This window comes from Lycium ferocissimum, chromosome 8 (genome assembly GCF_029784015.1).
Source record: "Lycium ferocissimum isolate CSIRO_LF1 chromosome 8, AGI_CSIRO_Lferr_CH_V1, whole genome shotgun sequence".
Taxonomy (NCBI): Eukaryota; Viridiplantae; Streptophyta; class Magnoliopsida; order Solanales; family Solanaceae; genus Lycium; species Lycium ferocissimum.
In genome coordinates, this window is record NC_081349.1 from 4,225,634 (window position 1) to 4,247,931 (window position 22,298).

Consider the following 22,298-nt stretch of genomic DNA (forward strand, 5'->3'; position numbering starts at 1 on the left):
TGACTCGGAATGGAACATCGAGACATTTCGGTTATTACACAACACGTAATAAGAAAACTGTCATGACCCAACCCGCCATGACTGGCACCCAACTAAAGCCTAGTGGGCAAACCAACACACAAGACGCCTATCCATTCAATCCGATTTTATATTAACCAAGCTAAACAATTATTACTCATTTAACAACAAAAGAAAAAGGTAAATCATGCCATAAATGCTGAAATAAGTGCGAAAGTTCTAACTATTACAATCCCCAAAATCCGAAAGTCATCGTACAGGACTCTAAGCTAAAAACATATCTAAGAATCTGAAGTCTAACAATTTAGTAATCCATAATGTCCAGAGTACGAAAAGACATCATAGAAAGAAGATTTTCGGGCGGCCTGGCATGGGAAGAAGCTCACCCTAAAAATGTCAACAATTATCCTCCACACTAAATGTGAGGACGAGCAACAGTCTCAGTATCAAAATCTGCACTCAAAGAATACAGCAAGATAGTATCAGTACAAACACTATGTACCGGTAGATATCATACGCCGACTAAGATTGGTATCATGCATATTTCGTAAAATCGATAGAATAAAACAAGCCAGTCAACAGTCATGAACATCAATAAATCACAACAAGTCAACCAAGAACAATCACAATCAAATCACCAAGATGTCAAGCATCACAATCACGTAAGTCACAATGGAAATAAGTTTACCACAATAACCTTACTCGCTGTACATACATGCTAGCTGATGTCTTAGCTCAGTAGCCATGACCTGCAGGGTACCCATGGTGTCCATGTACCACTCGTTCTGGAATACCCCTCGGACCCGACCGCAAACCTCCGCCCTCGGAACGAACCTCGATCCCGGGACATATCAAAGTACCTCTCGTTTCAGGAACGATCCTCGGACCAGGAGCCCATAATCTAGGTTACAGGATTGCCTTTCCATACCTCTTACAGAACAATGTTTCTTACCTTTCCAATATCAAGAATCAACTCATCATTTCATGTCACAATACCTTTGAGAAGATTATATTAGCTACTCATCACAACACATCCACTGTAGATTTAATCACACAGGAATAATGGCACGGAGCTTACACAATCAATCAATCACATTCACATAGGAATTAACCACACAATACCATGCATGAAAACTAGACATGCTTTCTCCTAAAGAGATCACTAAACATACAATCAACTAATCAAAGTCTAACTTAAGTAAACCGTAGCCTACCTCAAAGTAGAGTCAACACGCAGGTTACTCTACTATAGCCTTTCCTTTCCTCAAAGCCTCAATACGTTCACCGTCTAAAAATAGAAGGCTCAATGAGTCACATTGCTCAATTTACAAACACCAAAGCGAGAATACCCTTCTCTTTCCACATTCTAAGGGTGGATGATTTTCTCGGTGATAAACAACCTATCAAGGCCCTTAGTATTCATTTACCATCACTTTATACAACATTCTATCAAACATTCCCATTATAAATAGTTTTATATGGCAAAGACACCATTTTTATAGAACCCTAGGTCTCAAATCACTTAGTTTACTATTCTAAATGTTCAATTTATGACAAATAGCAACTAGTCAATCCATTTAAATGATAAATAAGCAATAATAACCCCAACCCATCAAGTTTAGAAGGTTAATTAACATTCTAGGGTTTCTACTTTACTTTCACCATTAAAGACCCATGAAGATGATTACCATAATGAAGAGGAAGAGAATGATAGAATCAAAAGCAATGGAAGTTACCTCTCAAGGTTATCTTGCCCTAGCTTGAAAATTCTCTCTAGGTGCTTGTTGGGAAGTGTGTTAGTGTTTTGTATGAAGCGAAAATAAAACTGAGTATATAAAATTCGAGTTACTACTTTACGTCGACCGCTACAGCGGTCGTCATGCCGCTGCAGCGGTCTCGCTATAGCGGTCCTAAAATAAACCGCTTGACCACTATGGAAGTCTTACCACCGCTATAGTGGTACCGCCGTGGCAGTCCACCGTCCGCCACAGCGGCCACCAAGGACATGGATGGCCGCTTACCACGGCGGTCAAAACATTATACAGGCTATAGCGCGCGCACTACCAGTACACCCACGCCGTTGCGGTCCATTTTAGGTAGTAAGCTCGACTTTTGACCATTTTTTCCCTCTATCACCCCACATTTCATCTAAGGCCTCAAAAATATAACACAAAACATTCACACATACAAAAAGACGCCCCACGAATTTACCCGCGGCTTCGAAATTCCCAACGGAGTCCTTATTTCCCCTAACGACCGGAAGGGTCGTTACACCAGATACCAATTAAAATACTGTTCGTCCCCGAATGGACAAGGGTGAGAAAACTAGGGAGGAGTTACCTGACTCGGCCGAAAGCTGAGGGTATTTGTTACGCATATCGGACTCTGTCTCCCAAGTAGCTTCTTTCACTAGTCGATTCTTCCATTGAACTTTCATAGAAGCTATTTCCTTGGACCTCAACTTGCGAACATCCCTGTCTAAGATAGCAACGGGCTCTTCCTCATATGAAAAATTTTCATCTAACAAAATCGAATCCCAACGGATGATATAGGAACCATCGCCGTGGTACCTCTTCAACATCGACACATGGAACACTGGATGAACGCCTGATAATCTCGGATATAAATCCAACTTGTAAGCCACCTCTCCCATACGTTTAAGAATCTCAAATGGATCAACGAACCTCGGGCTAAGCTTGCCCTTCTTCCCAAACCTCATCACACCCTTCATGGGTGAGACCTTCAACAACACTTGCTCTCCTTCCTCAAACTCAAAATCCCGGATCTTGCGGTTTGCATACTCCTTGACGCCTTGAGCGTTTGCCAAAAGCTTGGCTTGAATCACCTTCACCTTCTCTAGGGACTCTCTCAGAAGGTCAGTGCCCCACGGTCTCACCTCGAATGCATCAAACCATCCAATAGGAGACCTACACCTCCTTCCATATAATGCCTCAAATGGGGCCATATCAATACTTGAGTGATAGCTATTATTGTAGGCAAATTCGGCTAAGGGCAATAACTGATCCTAATGCCCACCGAAATCTGTCACACACGCACGAAGCATATCCTCAAGAACCTGAATAGTCCGCTCGGACGCCCATCCGTCTCGGGATGAAACGCTGTGCTAAGATCTAACTTCGTACCTAACTCCTCATGCAAACACTCCCAAAACCTGGATGTGAATGTGGGGCCCCTCTCAGACACGATGGAGATTGGAACCCCGTGGAGTCTAAGCACCTCCTGAATGTAAACCTTAGCCAACTTCTCTGCATCATAAGTTATCTTCACCGGAATAAAGTGGGCATACTTAGTCAACCTATGAACAATAACCCAAATGGAGTCAAACTTCCCTAGTGTATTCGGAAGACCCACCACGAAATCCATGGCTATTCTTTCCCACTTCCACCCAGGAATGGGCATCCTTGTAGCAATCGTACCCGGAGTTTCGATGTTCATACTTCACCTGTTGGCAATTTAGACATTGAGCAACGAACTCTACTATATCCTGCTTCATCCTAGTCCACCAGTAATGTTGCCTTAAATCACGATACATCTTAGTGACATTAGGATAGATAGAATACCTCAAACTATGAGCCTCTGTCAAAATGGTCTTAATCAAGTCACCCACACGTGGCACACACACTCGCCCTTGTATTCGCAGCACTCCCTCCTCATTAATCACGCCAATTGATGATCTTACGAGAAAGCGTGTCTTATCTCGTATTTTACATAACTTAGCATCTTCAAACTCGCTTAGCCTTAATCTACTCTAAAAATGATAGCGACCGAGCCTCAACACAAGCCAACACCTTGCTTGTGTTAGAAGCATCCGGACTCTCTAAAACTAGCTAGCAGTCCGTATCTCTCGGGCCAGCCCTTTCGTTTTCTGGCAAACGTAGCGTACTTCCCATACTAGCCGACTTCCTCGCTCAACGCATCGCCACATTAGCCTTACCGGGTGATACAAAATGGTGATGTCATAGTCTTTCGCAGTTCCATCTATCTCCGCCGTCTAGAGTTCAATCTTTCTAAGTGAACACATGTTTAAATCTTATGGTCAGTGCACACCTCACAATGGACACCATACAAGTAATGCCTCATTTTAACGGTGCAAACACCAATCGCGGCCAACTCTAGATCATGAGTAGGATAGTTCTTCTCATGCACCTTCAACTGCCAAGAAGCATAAGCAATCACCTTCCTTTCCTGCATCAAAACAGCAACCAAACCAGAACGTGAAGCATCACATTAAGCAACAAAATGTTTGCCCTCCGCGGGCAAGCTAGAATTGGTGCTGTGGTCAACAATGTTTTGAGCGTTTGAAAGCTCTCTTCACACTCGTCGAACCACTAAAATGGTGCCTCCTTCTGAGTCAAACGGGTCATATGAGCATAGAATAGAGGCAAACCCTTTCACAAACTGACGATAGTAGCTAGCCAGACCCACAAAACTACTGATCTTGGTCACTAATGTGGGCCTAGCCCATTCCTTGACTGCCTGAATTTTCTGAGGATCTACCATAATACCCTCTTTCGAAATAACCGCTTTGAAAGAACCGAGACAAGACAAAAACTCACACTTGGAGAATTTAGCATACAATTTCTTCCCTCGCAATATTTCAAAAGCAATCCTTAAATGTTTGTCATGCTCTTCCTTACTCCTAGAGTACACCAGGATATCATCAATGAACACTATTATGAATGAGTCTAAATAGGGCTTAAACACACTGTTCATCAAATCTATAAACGCAGCTGGGGCGTTTGTAAGCCCAAATGACATAACCAAGAACTCATAATGCACATACCTGGTCCGAAAAGCTGTTTTAGAAACATCGTCTGCCCGAATCATCAACTGATGGTACCTCAACCTTAAATCTATTTTGAAGAACACCGAAGCTCCCTGGAACTGATCAAACAAGTCATCAATACGGGGAATAGGATACTTGTTTCGAATCGTCACTTTATTCAATGACGATAATCAATGCACATACGCATTGACCCATCTTTCTTCTTAACAAACAACACGGGTGCACCCCGGAGAGGCACTAGTGCATATAAAGCCTTTTTCAAGAAGATCTTTTAACCGCTCCTTCTCTTTCAAGTTCTCTTTGGTGCCATCCTATAAGGTGGGATGGAGATAGGATCCATGGGCTTTAGTGTCAACACATCAATATCACAAATCGATGGCATACCGTGGGCAAGTTCGCAAGGGAGCCCCGGGAATACATCCGCAAACTCGCATACCACCGGAACCGAATCAGATGGAGTATCCGCGATTGGTATCACGAATATCGAACTCGTCATAAGCTAAACAATCTTTCGTGATCATCTTCCTTGCCTTCAGTACGAAAAAGGATATTACTTTCTTAGGGAGGGGACTATTCCTTCCCTTCCAAAACTCGAGCTCTCCCGAAATTGGTAACGAACCATTTTCAATCTAAATCAACGTTGGCATAATGCGGGGACAACCAATCCATACCCAAAATAACATCAAAATCTACCATCTCTAAGATCATCAAGTCGGCTATGTACGTACCCACATATCAGAAATTGCACACGAAGGGTATATCTATATCCAACTATTACCGATTCACCAACATGAGTGGACACAAAATAGGGGTATCAAGAGTATCACACATCATATCCAGACCCACAACAAAATAGGGAGATACATAGGAAAAAAGTAGAACCCGGATCAAATAAAATAGACATCATGACGGTCATAAATGGATATATACACGTGACAACGTCGGAGAAGCCTCGGCCTCGGCGTCTACACCTAATGGCACAAACGACCCGCCCTATAGTGGAATGTACCACCGCGATTACTATTACACGCACGAGCCCCGGCCCCGTAGGGGCGTCGTTCGCCTCTACCTGCTTGAGGACCGCCTCGGTTAGGTTGGACACCATCCCTACCCGCACTGTGGCCACTCCGCATAATATGGCTCGATCTTTACCCCATCGATCTAGTGCACATCGAGCTCGGAGTCGGCATCGAGTTCCCCGCATCTTCCCAAGTCTAGGCAATATCTTAGCATGCCCTATCTCACCACACTAAGCTAAGCATCCTGGTCCCGTAGGTCGGTGGTCCGATGAAGGCAACAGAGCCTCCATGCGATCGAAGCCCGATAATTTTTCCGGCCCGAAGATCGTGGAGCTGTACCGACATGCATAGCGACCGAACCGAACGCCCGAATATACTTGCAAACCCGCCGACCCGAGAAGGAGTTACTAAACATCCCACCCTTACGGGCTTTCTTTTCAACTTTCCTTGTATAACTCTCATGCTTAATTCCTTCAACGACATGGACATGCTCCACTATCTCCTGAAAGGAAGCCGATAACTGCAGTTCGGTGTTCAACCCCTTCACGAACTGCCGTATCCTCTCCCCTTCAGTGGGCAACAACTAAAGAGCATAACGAGAAAAAGAGTGGAAACGGGACTCATACACAAATTTAAGAATAGACGAGTTCCCCTGACCAATAGTAGCGAACTCATCCTTTCTTCTTCGGTCCCTCGGCGGTACGCGAAAGCCACCCGGAAACCATATAAAATCGAACCCAAGTCAACGGAGGAGACCCAGCTAGCCTACACTCCACATAAGCCCTCCACCAAAGCTTGGCATCATCCAATAACTGGAAGGTCACAAAGTTTACCCCGTACTTATCTAAGGCCCCCCATGAAGTCACGGAGCCTCTCATGATAGTCCCATCACCATGAACCGAACTTTGCCTCCGAGTCGGGCCGCGCATAAAACACGGAGCCTTTATTTTAGGCCTTCCTCCAAAAAGCATCTTGTTCTTCACCGAGGCCTCTCGGGCCCTCAGAATCGGCCGATTGGAGAGAGATTGAGCCGCATCCTGGGCTATCTCATCCAAGCGAGCGTGCCACCGGCCGCTTTTCATGCCGAACCCCCGAGCTCCGTGCTCGTCCTTTCTCTTTATAGGCCGCTACCAATGCGTAACACACGATTTTAAGAACGAGATTTCTTACGTCATAGTTCCGGCTCGATTCTTATAAAGAAAGCAACTAATTCGCACATGTGCCATCGTGTCCTCGTATAAGTGTGAGCGCGCGCACCCATAACCAAGCCTCTACTGGAACCGGGCTCACCGCACGGGCTCGTCGAACGCGCCGCATCCCATCGCCTCGTTAGGGAACCTCCTCCGGAGGCACGAGGTCAACCCCACGAGGATGCCGCCCATCATATATAATCACATAATACTTAGGTGAGCCGCCTCCACCTCTTACCTCTACACCGTTGTAGTCCGTGTTCTCGCCATCACATATCGAGATCACGAAGGATAGTCGCGCCACCAATTTAACGGGCGGGATACCAATTAGAATCAAGTAGCACGAAAGAAGGAAAAAAAAGGGAGTTTTCCTAGTGCCCGGCAGCCTCTCGAAGATAAGTACAGATGTCTCCGTACCGATCTACAAGACTCTGCTAGACATGTCCTTGTACAATGAGATCGACGAACCTAAAGCTCTAATACTAACTTTATCATGACCCAATCCGCCATGACTGGCACCCAACTAAATCCTAGTCGGCGAACCAACACACAAGAAGACTATCTATTCAATCCGGTGTTATATTAACCAAGCTAAATAATTATTACTCATTTAACAACCAAAGAAAAAGGTAAAACATGCCATAAATGCTGAAACAAGTGCGGAAGTTCTAACTATTACAATCCCCAAAATCCGAAAGTCATCGTACAGGACTCTAAGCTAAAAATATGTCTAAGAATCTGAAGTCTAACAATTTAGAAATCCAAAATGTCCAGAGTACGAAAAGACATCATCGCAAGAAGATCTTCGGGCGGCCTGGCATGGGAAGAAGCTCAACCTAAAATTTGTCAATAATTATCCCTCCACACTAAATGTGAGGACGAGCAACGGCCTCCGTATCAAAATCTGCACTTAAAGAACTTGGCCAACCAAGGCTCAAGGTATCGATAAACACTATGTGCCGGTAGATATCATAGGCCGACTAAGATTAGTATCATGCATATTTCATAAAATCGATATAAAACATACCCTAGACATATATTCATAACATATAAATCACAACAAGTTAACCAAGAACAATCACAATCAAATTACCAAGATGTCAAGCATCACAATCACGTAAGTCACATCTTTGACATCAGTTTACCATAATAACATCACTACCGTACATACATGATAGACGATGTCTTAGCTTTTGGTCAGCCATGACACCATATCGCAGGGCCCATGGTGTCTAATGACCAAGTAGGCCAATCACCTCGACCCAAGCACAAACCTCCGCCCCGAACCATGCCTTATGAAAGCGCGGGACATATCAAAGAACCTCTTATTTTCGTAACGTTCCTTCCGACCACGAGCCCATAATCTAGGTCACATGAGTCCTTTCCATTATGCTCTCTTCTGAACAATGTTTCTTACCTTTCAAATATCAAGAAGCAACTTCATCATTCATCTAAAGTATCTAGTTGAGAAGATTATATTAACATTTATCATCACAACACAACATCCACCGTAGATTTAATCACACACGAATAATGTCACTATTCCTACACAATCAATCAATCACATTCACATAGGAATTAACCACACAATACCATGCGTAAAAACTAGACATGCTTTTTCCTAAGGAGATCACCAAACATACAATCAACTAACCAAAGTCTAACTTAAGTAATCCGTAACTTACGTCAAAGTAGAGGAACACGATTTTCTTTACTCGCTCCACATTTATTTTCTTTCCTTAAAGCCTCAATACTTGTATAATAAATGTAGAGAGAGATTCTAAAAATAGAAATGATGAAAATGAAATAACATTGCTCAATTTACAAACACCAAAGCAAGAATACCCTTCCTTTCCCCAATCTATTCCACTGGATGATTTTGTAGGTGATAAACAACCTATCAAGGCCCCTAGTATTCATTTACCATCACTTTATACAACATTATATCAAACATTCCCATTATAAACACTTTTCTATGGCAAAGACACCATTTTTATAGAACCTTAGGTCTCAAATCACTTAGTTACTATTCTAAATGTTCAATGTATGACAAATAGCAACTAATCAATCCATTTAAATGATAAATAAGCCATAATAACCCAACCCATCAAGTTTAGAAGGTTCATTGACATTCTAGGGTTTCTACTTTACTTTCACCATTAAAGACCCATGAAGATGATTACCATAATGAAATTTTACGAAGAGAATGATAGAATAAAACAAGCTTTTTTATTTACCCATCTCTCTTTGGTTATCTTTGCCCTAGCTTGAAAATTCTCTCCTCCAGGTGCTTGTTAGGAAGTTTTCTGTTTTGTGAGAAGAAACAATAAAACTGACTATATAAAATTCGGGTTATCTAAATCCTTCTAGGACGCAACCTATGGGCCTCAATGTTCGCAAACCCGCGGCGTATGACCAGGCGAAAACATGTCCTAAAAGAAACTGCCGACCGCTATTTCTCGTTTTACCACCGCAAATGCACACTACCGCTAGTTTTCAATTCCTCCACTCGAGATTAACCGCCACTAAGGTTTGGATGTCGGTCTATTTTCATATTCTTCTTCGACGTCTATCAACCCTTCCGGTCCGATTTATCACCCACCATCGTTGTTTTGTCCATTTTTTACTTGTTTCGTAACATGTCATGACATTTTTTGTGGCCCCTATCACCCCACATTTTATCCAATCATGTAAAAAACAACACATATATATATATATATATATAGCAAAAAGACGCCCCACGAAACTTTAAGGCGTTTTTATAATTTCCAAAAGAAGTCCTAATTTTCCCTAACGACTGGAAGGGTTGTTACAAAAACATGAAAAGGCGACAAGCCGGGCCTTAAAGCTGACTTTTGCCATTTTTCTGAAAGTGAGCATTCTTTCTATCGCATAATGAACAACGGGGTAGAAGTCCATCCACTTGTTATTTCCCCTAGCTTAGCACGACGAATCTCCAATGCTTCAAAGCATTCTTCAATGATGGCTGCGCACTCCTCTTCCCAAAACAACATCCTTAAACCCTCTTCTGGATTATTGCTGTTGTGACTCAATAGGCATGTTGTGAAGGACTGGTTTAGATGAGGGAACAGCTTTCTTATTTCAATGGGACCTCTTGGTCCATGTTCTGCTTCTTCTTCTTCTGCCTCAAATGGCTCGTATCTAACCCCAAATCGATATTTCCCATTTTTTATACTCACTGGTTCTTTGATTCCTTGTATGTTCTTTTCCAGACCTTTCCCGGGCTCAAACTCACTTCTTATAATAGTTGTAGCAACCATTTTGTAGACCGGTGGCAGAGGGATATCTTCATTATCTCCCCTGCGGTCTATCATGGCTAATTCAACAACAGGAAAATCGCATACCACCGGTGACCTCTCTATGACCGGTACATAATTGTCCGGATAGTTGTGGATACTTCCTTTACCATGAATCATGACTTCTTGATCATCCCATATGAATTTGAGAGACTGGTGCAATGAAGATGCCATAACTCCAGCGGCATGCAACCATGGTCATCCCAATAATAAGTTGTAGCTCATATCGATATCCATGATGACGAACTCCACCACGAACTCTACGGGACCTATTTGTATGTGTAGATCTATTTCTCCAATTGGGTCACTGGTTGCGCCATCATAAGCTTTTACACTGGTTCGACTCTAACGGATTTTGCCAATATCATATCCAAGCTGTTTCAGAGTCGTCATGGGGCATACATTCAAACCAGCCCCTCCATCAGTCAGCGCTTGAGGGATAATCTTGTCGTGAAATTTGACTGTTATGTGTAAGGCCTTGTTGTGGGTCTTACCCTCTCTTGGTAATTCGTCATCAAAAAATGATAGCCTATGCGCTCGTATAACATACCCCACAATCTAGGCCAATGTTTCACTTATAGTGCCGGCAGGCAGTTGGACTTCATCCGAAGTATTCATTAATGCTAAGTGATGTTGAAACGAACTGAGTAATAATGACATTACTGATATCCTGGCAGGAGTCTTATGCAGGTGCTCAACAATCGAATAATCCTTGACCGGCATTTGCCTCCAAAAGTTTTCGACCGCCTTCGGTGATTGGTCTTTTCTGAGGATTTTCGCGATGTGGTGCTTCGAGTACAGGCTTTTCTAGAGCATAACATCTTCCAGACCTGGTCATACCCTAAACCACAGCGGCTATCTCTTTTCCTTTATTGACCATCGTCAGGTGCGGTGGTTTGATCACAAAAGGAGCATTATCAATTGGCCCTGATGTTTTGAGTATGAACGGCTCATTTTGAATTCAAGCGACTGACAAGGGATATTTTAGCACGAAGGGCTCTTTCTTGGCTACAGCAGATGACTGGAACATCTCAGATTTCCTTGTCAAAGGGCCTAACACTTCTTTTCGCTCTTGTAAGGAGAACGAGGCGACGGTGCTTTCCAACCCTTCAATATCTGGATGAATGATCGCAGGGCTCTCTTCCCATTGATCACCTCTTTCTATCATGTGAATTTGATTCCCTCCATGCTTCGGGTGAGGATTTTTGTCCACATTCGGAGGTGTTGGTTCCAGGATAAGCTCATGATTGTCAATCATATCTTGTAGTTTTTTCCTTAAGTTTAAGCAATATTCGGTGGTATGGACAACTTGGTTAGAATGATAGGCGCAAGTGAAATCTTGCCTGTAGCATCGATCCTTAGGATTAGCAGGCTTGAGTGGGACAACATTCATTCGCCCGACATCTCTTAGTTTGGCAAACAAACTAGCTCTTGATTTTGGTAAAGGCGTGAATACTCTCGAAGGTTTCTTTTGTGGTGCCTCATAGTTTGCTGGTGGAGGCTGGATTTGGAAAGTCTGATTTTGTGGAGCTTGGTTATTAGGTGCTGGCATTCGGTAATTTGGTCGTGGAGCTTGGTTGCTAGGTGCTGGTATTTGATAATTTGGTTATGGAGCTTGGTAGCCAGGTTGTGTGTAGCACACAGACATTGGGCTATATTGGGGTGAAGTGGCTATATAGCTGGTTGGTGGAGGTGATTGGTAGTTGTCTGATTTTTGTGAGTTATCTTTTTTTCTCGGCTTTTTGGGCTAGTATCTCTAAAAACATAAGCTACATTTTCTCTCTTCTTTTTGCCACTCGTGGTACCGGACGCACCTGATCTGTTTAATACACTGACAATCCTGCCGGTCTTGAGGCCATCTTCGATATCTTCCCCAACGGCGACTAAATCCGCAAAGGAACTCCCTTTCATAGTTATCATTTTGTCAAAACAATCAGCTTTTTGGTAACGTATAAATGCAGCTACAAGCTCAGCTTCATTCATAGGTGGTTGCACACACTCTGTGTCATCTCTCCAGTGATTGGTATATTCTCTGTAGGTTTCGATCGATTTCTGACAAATTTTCTCCAATGAGAAGCGATCGGGCACGTTTTCCACATTGAAGTGGAATCTCTCCATGAATGAACTTGCCATCTCTTCCCATGTCTTTCATCAACTGATTTATTATGGGATAAACCACTCCATGGCTGTTCCTGACAGACTTCGACTGAATAATCTCATGAGTAAAACTTCATTTCCACCATTTCCGATCAACTGGTCGTAATAAGCTCTTAAGTGGGCCTTGGGGTTTCCCGATCCATTGAAATGGTATAATTTGGGGATTTTGAAAACCTTCTGGTAGACCCAGATCTAGATGTATGCACAAATCAGAGTATCTCAACCCCTCTTTCTTTTTCAGAGTCATGTTCTAGTTCAATAATTTTCTTTCTCATCTCCTTCTCGATCGTCTATTCTTGCCTCAAAGAACATTTTCATGTTCTCCAGTTCTGGTGAGGAGTCAATATATGTGACATGGTCTTTAAAAGTAACATTTGGCTGCACGGGGCAGATTGTAGGAATTTCTGATGCCCGAGGGGCTTGATAAGTATTTATGTTATGGGATGTGGTAGCGTGAGTAGGTGTTTGGAAAGCTGGTGTTTGGTAGGAGGAATCCCCCACGTGGGTGGTGTTTCAGCATAGTGGAGTTTAAAAAGTAGCCCTAGTCTGGGTTTGTGGGAAATGGTCAGGGATTGGTAAGTCCAGATTTGGGAAAATGGGTGGAGGCCTTCTAGCCTCAGTATTAGTAGCATTTTCCTTTTCAGCCCTTAGGCGGGCTGCTTCTTCTCTAGCTTCAGCCAATTGCCTCATTAGCAGGTTAATGGCCTCTTCCAAAGGCATTCCAGCTATGTCAGCTGTTGGGGTACCCTCGACTAAAGTAGTTCTGTTTTGATTGTTGTTTGGCAGCGGAGTCTCAGGCATGTTTTCTTCTTGAGGGTTTAAGGATGCTGTGGCAGCTTTTGATCATGTAACTGGTGCCAGTGAATCAACCCCTGTCTATAAGAGAAAACAACTTAAAATCTCCCAAGTTAGCGTTATATTTAAGCACGAAACACTAGATATCACATCGTTTGCAGTTTATAGCACATAGATTCATATATTTTATCTCAACTCTTGATTGATTTACATTCCAAGGGTACTTTGATCTTTTTGTGTTCTTAGGAATATTGATTTTTGGTAAGTGGTCTTCATGGTTGATTTGCTTCTACCCATTCTGTACTAAGGTGGATTTTTATTATAAAAGAACCGAGTCTTAAATAGACTACCTACATATCCCGCCAAAGGGAAATTAGGTCCATCCGTAGTTCAAGCATACACAAAAAAAAAAAAATTCTATGCTACCCAAAACTTAGTTTTCTACCCTAGCCAGGCCTTATGTAGGCTTCCCACGTATCACTAACGGGACATCAGGTAGGCGTGGTTCCATTTACATAAAAAGGGAAAGGGATATTCTATCTTATTGAAAGCAGTAAAGGGATACTTATGTTTTTTTACCCAACCATACTAAGTAGGTCTTCATTGTCTTCTTCATCTTCACCTTTTATCCTTATCTTCTTGCAACAATCTAAACATAGCCTTCATTCACGAGGCGTTCCAATTCAATCTTAAAATCCACATATTCCTCAATGTCGTGGCCAGGGCAACCATGATGAAACATGCAAACCCTTTCTCTTGGAGGTCCTGGGCGACCCTAATAGGTTTGTGGCACTGCCCTTATCTTTTTCACACTACACAGTAGGGAGTGAATCCTGGCATATGACTCCTCGAATTTTAAGAAGTCGCTCCTCCAGAACCTAACCCTTGATATCTTTTCTGGATGATTTTTCCCTTGGTCATGGGTCAGGAAAGAGTGGGGCCCCCATAGTTGGCTAATTCTCCCTTGGTCAATCCATTGGATAAGATTCCTTTCCAACGCTCCACACTCATTGGCTATATGGCCCGACTGACTTCGGTGGTAGAGGCACTTTCTATAAATCATAGGAGGAGCGCACGGCGACAACAGATTTGGGCTTTGCGCGTACACTCCAAAACTCCCCAAAGTCTCTAAGAGTTCTTGTTTGGACATTTCTACTGGCGTACCTCAATTGTGCGATTTTGTACCCTTGACAATAATTGTGTATGAAACTGGAGGTTTCTCGAGCTGAGATTCGCGCGGGTCTCCATAGACTTTCAGATTGGGGATAAGTAGTTCGTCATTTCCATAAGGTATGGGATCAAGCCCTTCTTGTTGACTGAGTGGGACATAACTCCCAAGTGGTGCTTCAGGTGTCTTTCCCCATTTTACCCGATTGGCAGGGTGTTGCTTAGTTAGTTTCTTAACATAAGCTAGGAGAGTTTCGGCTTCTTTGATCTTCTCATTGGCCGCCCTAGTGGTTCGGATAGCTTCTTTCATTCTAGCAGAAGCCAAGGCCATACTATCTTCCCACTGTCGGTTTTTCTTACTTGTTGTTTCCATGTTCTCATCATTACTGACTAGGTTAACGTAAGGAGAAGTCACACTCATGCTGTCTGGAATATCCATTTCCTATTAGCAAATCAACCTTTTAAAAGTGGAGCTAAATTTGGCTTTACGGGTTGTTTTCTTGGTTTTCTTTTGGGTAGTGTCCGGAATGTGGACCAATCAAGAGTTTTAATAATATATATATGATTTTCACGCAAAGCAGTTATATCAGATAAGCATTTAGACAGTATATAATTCATTTTCCTATACCTCGTTACTCCAAGGCTACTAAAGCATGAAACAAAATTGTCCCATGTGTAAAACAACTTTGTTGTTTCCCAAAAACAAAATCCCAATGTTTTCATTAATAATATCTTCCCAAGTGGGATTACACGGCTTTTAAGGTAAATAAATATAAAGCATCAAAAGAAGTCCACTCCTTGGATCAAAATCTACTCTCTCTCAGTCCGTGCCTTCTTAGCCCATCGAAGGGCGGTCTGAATGGCTACATGGGCTGGCATCAATGCTGTCCCAATCCACTGACCCCTCTGATCATCAGTCAACGACGTCCCTGTATCTATGGCTCCCTTAACAAAAGTGTCAAGCCATTCCAAGCTCTTTCATGAGGCATCCGCCTCGCCTGTTAAACTCTTAATTATCTCTTGGTCATATTCTGTTTTTGCTTGATGATCTGCTTCTCTCCCTTCCACCCATCATTTCATTCTTCTAACCTGAATTGCATTCACGGCTTCCCTATCTATGGGAAATTTGTACACATACGGTCCTGGAGTAGCAGTACCAGCCAGCTCAGCCCTAAGCCACTCGTAGTAGTCTTCGTCAAAACTTGGATTGTTTGGATCCTCATCCAACTTATCTTCCCTTATCACATTCTTCCAATCTTTATGGGCATCCTTTATACCCTCGATATGACCTTCTTCGTAATCTCGTACAAACTCTCCCATATTTCCCACATTTGGAATAACCTGTCTCATACCAAACTATCTAAGTACTCTCAATGGTGTGCAGGGTTTGATCCCCCTAATGCTTATAAGCGGTAAATATAGACGCCTACGGCTCTTAACACAAATAGTTTTGGAATGAAAATCAGGTACTTTCCACATGATATGTTCTTCTCTTAGTCTGGAAAAGATGTGAGCCCATCCTCTTTGAACCCTACAAGGCACAGCGGTGATTCCCAAATCATCTTCTCTCAGGGCCGGATCTCGGCGGGAGGATAAACCGCTCTTATCTAGATGCTAAAGTATCCACCATTGGACTAAGAGATTGCAACCCTGAAGTAATAATAATGGTTACGGCACTTTCCCAAAGCTCGGTATATATCTGATAGGATAATAGGGATGATGTCAAATATTTGGTAAGCCTATTCGTTGTAATTCCCCTAAGAATAGCATGGGCAACAAAGACAACCCGGGTGTCAATAGCTAGGAAGGCATTTAGTGGAAATACCATGGTTCCCAATAGGCAGGTGATAAAGGCTAGTGTTTAGGTTAGCTTCCCAGGGGTGGGGTGAAGAAACTCAAGGATGTGATTTTCGTACCCCTGTTTGGATGAATACCTCCCATATAACTCTCTAAAGGCTATAGTGGATCCTTAAGCCCAATCGGCTTTGTTGACAACAAACATGTCTTTGATTTCTTTTGCGGTGGGTTTGTGAGGGATGAGGATATTTCGAGCTAACTTCTTTTTGGACCTGTTAGCGCTTCCCATGCTTTCCAAGACATCTCTAATTTCTTCTAAAGTGGGATCATCTCTATTTATCCAAATCTGAACACCATTTTGTCATTATCCCAATAACCAGTAATAATCTCTATCAAACCCGGATCCCCAGTCATACTCATCAACAAAGGTAGATGCCCTATGCAACCCTTTATCTCTTTCTTCTGATCATTAGTCAAACCTTCCCACCACATCACTAAACCTGGTGGTGGACCCACAATCATATCAAACTGCACATTAGGAGACATCTGCAAGACAGAACATTGTTAGTTCCCCGCCCCCAGGAACAACAATTTATTTCACACAAGGCACAATAATGCTTCCAAATAGCAAATAGTGGAATGCAGTGTCTTCAGGTTTTTACACCATCTGAACACGATGGTGTCTATCTGTCCGATTCGGTAGGTACGAGATATCCAAACCGATTTCGCATGCATTATATCAGTAAGGATTTGGCTTCGCTCTACACTAGTTATTCTAGAGTGGTTTTCTAGGCAAATGACAAAGGTTACCCAAGCGGACAAGTTGGGGGTGGGCTCTCTAAGGCTGTGGGATGACCGCATGCCCACTCGACCTTAGAGACCTCCAAAGAATATAGAAAAGGGTTTTTTTTAGTGAAGATATGACCGCAGCTCATCCCGCGTCGTTACCCTTGAAAAAAGTGTAAAATAAATGCTAGGAGTGGCGGAGTATGTATGCATGAATGCCAGTTATATTTTTGTGAAAATTTAAACATATAAACAGTTTATATCACTTAGATAATTTATATCGTACAAAGCAAACAAATTATTGGAACCCTTATTTTTAGAACCTTAAATTTTCCCCAGTGGAGTCGCCATCTGTAGCAGTTTATTTTTTTCGATTTGTATTTGCACTTGCCTCATTTGAAAAGGAAAGTGTCCCAGGGAAGTACGGTTGTCAGTCATACTGGGAAAAAGGAAAAAATATACTCCTACATGGATGGTACTCTAAATGGATATTATTTTAGAGTCGCCACCTAATTTTTTGAAAATTAGGAAAGCCAGTTCGAAAAGGGTTCATTTAAAACGGTCAAATTTTAAAAGAATCCTAATCTAACCAAAGTTCAGGTAAGGGTTGTGATAATCCCCCGAGGAAGGTATTAGGCACCCCGGTATTAAGGATCCATAAAATACTGTTGGCCTACGAGTTCTAATAGTTTATTTTTTGCAACTATAAACTGTTTGTGATAAAACTGTTTTTTGTCTACATTTTCGCAAGTAAAAGTCAGTCATTCATGCAAAATATCACATTTTTTCAAGAAATGAAAATGGTAGAGTTTTGCTCAAAATTGGGCATTGGGTTTCGGACTAGAACACCTAGGTTAACTCCTGAAGGCCTTTAACCTAAGTACAACACCACGTAAGCCCATTCGTCTTAAGTTTTTAGGTTTTAAAAGAATTTTAAGTGTAGAAAAATTATTTTTTAGGCGTGTTAATTTAGCTTTTTTTTAGTCCAATTTTAGTCTTTTTAGTCCAAGTCTTTAAACAGTCCGAAATAGTCCAAGAGAATCTAAATCAGTCTAGTGCGGGTCAATAGTTCACAGGTTTCAAAAATGTTCCAATCCGTCCCAAAATTTTTAAAATTGATCTTTTTCAATGTAATTTATACTTAATCAGTCCGTCCTTTATTTTAAAATAGTGAGTTATTTTTAATTTTTTTTTTCAAAAGCATTTTTGTACAATATAGAAAATTGAATGTTTTTTACGTCTTTAAATGGGGACGATTCTAAAGGTTCCAATTTATAAATAAATACACAAGTAAAATTGAAGTTGCATAAAATAAGGATAAGTAATTGGGTCGACCAAGCCCAACAGAAGAATATAAATGCAATGTCCTCGCGATCCAAGTGTATGCTCCATTTTTATGCTCCAAGGTTGGTGGACTCGATCTAAAGTGTTAGTGGGCCTCTTGAGACCCACCAACGGGTTGGATGGACAAAGTGTGCAAAAAGGGTATGACTGACATTAGAGTACATCCATGAATTAAACTAAACACAAGAATTAAATTTTTACAAAGCCAAAAATTGAATTACAACATCATTGGGTCAAGCCCTTATAATAATGAATCGCGTAGGCATAATTTAGACAAATAAAGAGGACTCAAGTTTCAAAGACACGTATAACAGGCCCAAGCCACTCTCTTTTCTCAAAAAAAATTCTAAGTACCAAACTATGATATACACGATATACCCCTAATATACCTCATATGGAGAGCAAAACTCTTTAAAGGGCATACCCTCCATATACACTAATATATACAAGGTATTCAACAGCTATCAACTTTCAAGCACCCTACTTATATCACACAAAAAAAGCTTTAGCATACTATGACTCCAAACTTAAATGTTTTAGTTGCTAATTAGGACTAACAAACAATCACAAAGTTTACTACAATTCATAGATTCAAGGCCAGTCGCCAACATGTTTAGAACAAGAGTGTCATGGAGTAATTCATCTAGCACAAAAGGGCAAACGAAGCAGTATCAAGCAGACAAGCTACACATGAACCAAGTTTAAAAGCATTTTTCAGAGGTGTTAATGCAGAGGAGTAGCATAGAGATGCATTATCACATTAACTATGTTGCAAATTTAAATAAGAAGTGAAACAGCACCAGTTTACTCTCAAAGTGATTTTCAATTTTTAGACTTTCCAAAATGTGCACTCAACAGGCTTTTAAAAGACATTTATGCAGCCACAGGTCCAAAATGAATCCCAAAGCCAAAATCCCAAGTTGCATTTTTTATAGAAATGTAAAGAGGTTGGCAGATCTTAAAATGATGCACAGTTGGGTTTCCCAAACATATGCTAAGGCAAAATCCCAAGAGAATCAACAATGCCAATTCTGTGAGATATTCAAAACCTTAATAACTAGATGATATCAAACAGGCACATAGCAAGTTCAATTTGGGTCTAACTAAGATCAAAATGTCTTATGAGTTCTTATCCTAAATGGACCATCATGACCCTATATAAGACTTAAATGAACACTGCATGGTCAAGAAAGCAAACTGCAAACAAGTTTTGCATATCGAGTCACATATCTCAAAATTTTCCACATAATTGTGTCAGTCCACAAACAATTCAAAGATAAGAACTCACATAGGGTAGATGATCCTATTTTAAGGTACTGGAATGAGCACATAGCAAGTTATATAATGACAAAATGATTAGGTTCACATTTTAGACTATTCATAAGTGAAGAGAGATTAAACTAAGAACTCACATTTTAGGCTATTCTTCCTGTTTTAGAGCTATTTTTCTATTCTCAGATGCCTAGTTATGCAAATTCAAGTAAGGCAAGCTGTTTTTTTAGGCAAATAGTTAGCTAAATGATCTAGGTAAGAACATGGTTATAAAAGGGAAGTAGGTTACACACTTAAGATGTACAAAGGAAGATGAAATCAACTTTTATAAATTCTGAAATTTCACACTAACTTAGACCTTTTTGCTTATTTCTTCAAACTAGATTCATTTATTCAAACTTATTTGACTTAAAGGGTCTTCAAAACAGAGTAAATGTCAAAATAAAGGAACTTTCCAAACTGTTTTATATCTTCAACTCTCAAAACTTTAAATAAACACACATAAGCCTATAAAAGCTGATTAGTACTTCATTTTAGCCAAACAGGTTTTAGTTTGACAGCCAGCCTTACACTAGCAACTTTGTGATTTCAAAAACCTTACAAGTTACATTCCAAATCAGTTTTCCATCTTCGTAAACTTGCTCAGTCAAGTTGATAAGGTCAACAAGCTACTTAGTTTTCAGTTTCAAATAAAAAAATGAACATGTAACATTTCCAAAGTTTCGGTGTTTACAAGCTAACTTCTAGTTAGTGACTTAAGGTTTTGAAATCGTTTTTTCACATAAATGAGGATGTACAGTCTACAAGTCAAGTTAGAGGTAATTTACCCTATCATGTATCAGATTTTTAGCAACTTGAAAATAAGAAAATGATGGACATAATCATCAAACTAAAATAGACCCCTCATTCATTTTAGGACCATGTCAAGACATCAAACACCTCAAACCACATCAAGAAAACAAACTAACAACTACCTTAAGGTATAGAACCAATTCCAGATACAAAAACAAAGAGGAAAAACCAATGAAACTATAAACTCAACACCAAACAGACCCTGTCACCTATCTAAAGCTATTTCCAAAGCAAAAATCCTTCAAACAACATCATGCCATCACTCATAACCATACTATAACTCAGAATCTACAAGTCCAAGTTTCCATAGTCTAAAAAAAACCAACAGAACAGTAAGCAGAGTTTTCAAATAACTCTTCCATAATCAAATAGCCATTTTCAGTTCTAAACTATATTAAACAACACTAGAAACATTCAATCAACTCCATTATCTCATTTTACACACCTAAACAGTTTCAAAAGCTAAGATAGTAGAACATGATTTAAACAATACAAATAACAATATAGGCTAGAAACAGAGTAAAGTAAGCTAGAATAGTAGTATTACCTTTTTGTGGGGCAACTTGAATCTTCAAACTTCAAACACCAACAACCAAAAACCTTTAAACAGCCATTAACTCTAAGATTTTTCCAAAAAATAGTAGTGTTTTTATATGGCCTTGTAGTATATTGATATGATTAGTGTATATTAAGTAGTATTATATTTGTATAGGTATTGTAGGGGGGTAGTATATTAATATGTGTAAAGCTAGTATAGAAACTTAAAAATTTCAACCTTAGCCGTGGGAATAAAAAGTTGGGGATCTTTTACTAGTCATGAACACTAGATATTATAGGACACAAATGAGAACCCTAAAGACTAAAATGAAAAGTTCTAGGTGTTCCCCCAAAACAGATTTTCCCCCCAATTCCAAAATACCCCCAAATAATTCTCAAAATTAGATAGGACAAAAGGAATCTTCTCAAAATTGTACCAATTCATACTATTTCCAATCACAATTTCAGATAAATCACATAATACAACTAAGAATTCAACTAATTGTTCACTAAAAATTCAAATAAACTCCAATAAAATCAAAAATCCTAGGATAGTACGCTTAGTCACCAATAAAACAAAAACCCGTACGTTCCAACGGTGCAAGAGTACCAAAATAGGATATAATCCCCACAATCGTACTCGAATTGAACGGACTCATGGGAAATTATCCCTGGGTCCTTGAATTTGTTGTGTGTGGTGCACAAGATGGCCAAGAGCTCGAGGCTCCGCCCATGTCAACCATACACATGAAGGAACCGAGCAACATCCCAATACACGAGTCAAATTCGAGATCAAAAAATATGAATTACACAAAAATAAACCTGGCAATCATGAGGAAACATGGTAGAGGACAAAAGCCCTCAAAAATCCGGCATAAAAATGCCATGAAAAGCCACGAATTTGATCGCTAATCAAACCCTAAAAAAGTCACCATTTTCAACAAAGAAGCAACAAAAAGGGTCGGGGGTGGAAATGAGGAAATGTTGTGGGGGGGGGGGGGGGGGCGAAAGTTTATTTTATTATACTTTTCACTCCCCGCTTTTAATTTAAAGCCCCCCCCCCCTCCCCTCCCCCAAAGTTTTTAATGTATTTAAAATGAATCCCCAGTTTAAATAAAGACCTTTTCCAAACCTTGTACCTCACTTTTAAAAATAAATACATCTTCTTTTTAAAACGTATTCGTTTAAAACCCTTCTTGTAAAATGATTTTTAACAGAAACAAAATTTATAATACGTCAT